At 33.1% G+C, this 1,190-nt stretch overlaps 1 long non-coding RNA gene across 1 annotated transcript in view; it reads right to left on the reverse strand.

Annotated features, from left to right (window-relative positions):
* Window positions 1-155: 155 nt before the first annotated feature.
* LOC118743668 overlaps window positions 156-1,190 on the reverse strand; it is a 1,511-nt gene continuing 476 nt past the window's right edge. The window contains exon 2 of the long non-coding RNA XR_004993487.1: window positions 156-333. This is a non-coding gene — a long non-coding RNA (uncharacterized LOC118743668). The remainder of the gene's footprint in view (window positions 334-1,190) is intronic.

The raw sequence follows: 1,190 nt of genomic DNA on the forward strand, positions 1-1,190 counted from the left end.
TTTGTAGGTATGTAAGTGAGGTATGAGTACTTGAGTAAAATTCAATACAAGTTGGTAGGAATATGTGCTTCGATTTGTTAGTACCCATAGATTTCCGAGGACACTTAATTGTAAAGGTGCGCGCGGAAATTTAAAAACTTACTTGCAAATGATTCCATGAAGGATTTTGCGTCGGTTGGGTGATGTGTCCATGCGGGTTATTATTCGACATTTCCACTTATTCTTTGATGTTGACTTTTGACTTCAGGGGTTCGCCAATACTTATTATTTCAGTTGTGAAGCATTTAATAATATAGTACCTTTTGGGATAAATTAGTTAAATCTGTTAAACAACTAAAAAAGAGGGGAAAAGAAAAAGGTTACTACATATAAATTCACTGCTTTATTTCCTATTATTCTGTATATTTCAAGTATGTTAACACTAATGATTGGCAAATTTATCGTCGCATATTTTCTATTAGATATCAATTTTTAAGGTTATTATATTAAGTCACATAATATCTAAATGAGGGCTAATTTAATTCCTGCATCGAGACTTAGTTTATGTAGTTATTTATACAACGATTTTGGTGTGAGGGAGAGGGGAGTGGGCATGGGCACCCAAAAAAAAAAACCGCTAAACGTAAAAGGATGGACTATGGATTTATGAAAAAAATACCATATTTTAAACCGAAATTATTCATAAATTAGTCCGATATAGTTTTTTTTTTAATAAAGAACTCTTGTCTATAAGTGTGTGTAAAAGTTCGTCCCCAACAATCCAAGATCGTTGTACAAATAACCAAACTGTACTCAGAAATTAGTTAAATAAACTTAAATTTCTTGAATTTAAAACACATTCGTAACACTAAAAATTTTAGTCTTTACTTATAGGTTCCATAAAGGAAAAACTGTTGCAGTTCGCATTTGCGGAACACCTTAACATTCAATATCCATAAAATGTTTCATATTCACATCCTCGCACACAAACAATCCTTCCCAATTAATCATGTTTAATTGAAGTGCAAAACTTCTTAATGGCGCAGACGGCACTAGGATAGGCCCTGGGGCCAGCAGCCCGCAAGCGAAAAAATCGCACACACGCACTTTTTTCTACAAACACATCACAAAACTGGAAGGTATATAAAGTTTTAACAACCGATTAAGCACTGTAAATTTCCATGTTGATTCATAATTGTTTTATAAACACC

The sequence above is a fragment of the Rhagoletis pomonella genome, unplaced genomic scaffold (assembly GCF_013731165.1).
Source record: "Rhagoletis pomonella isolate Grant_MI unplaced genomic scaffold, Rhpom_1.0 Rhpom_scaffold_00007, whole genome shotgun sequence".
Lineage (NCBI taxonomy): Eukaryota > Metazoa > Arthropoda > Insecta > Diptera > Tephritidae > Rhagoletis > Rhagoletis pomonella.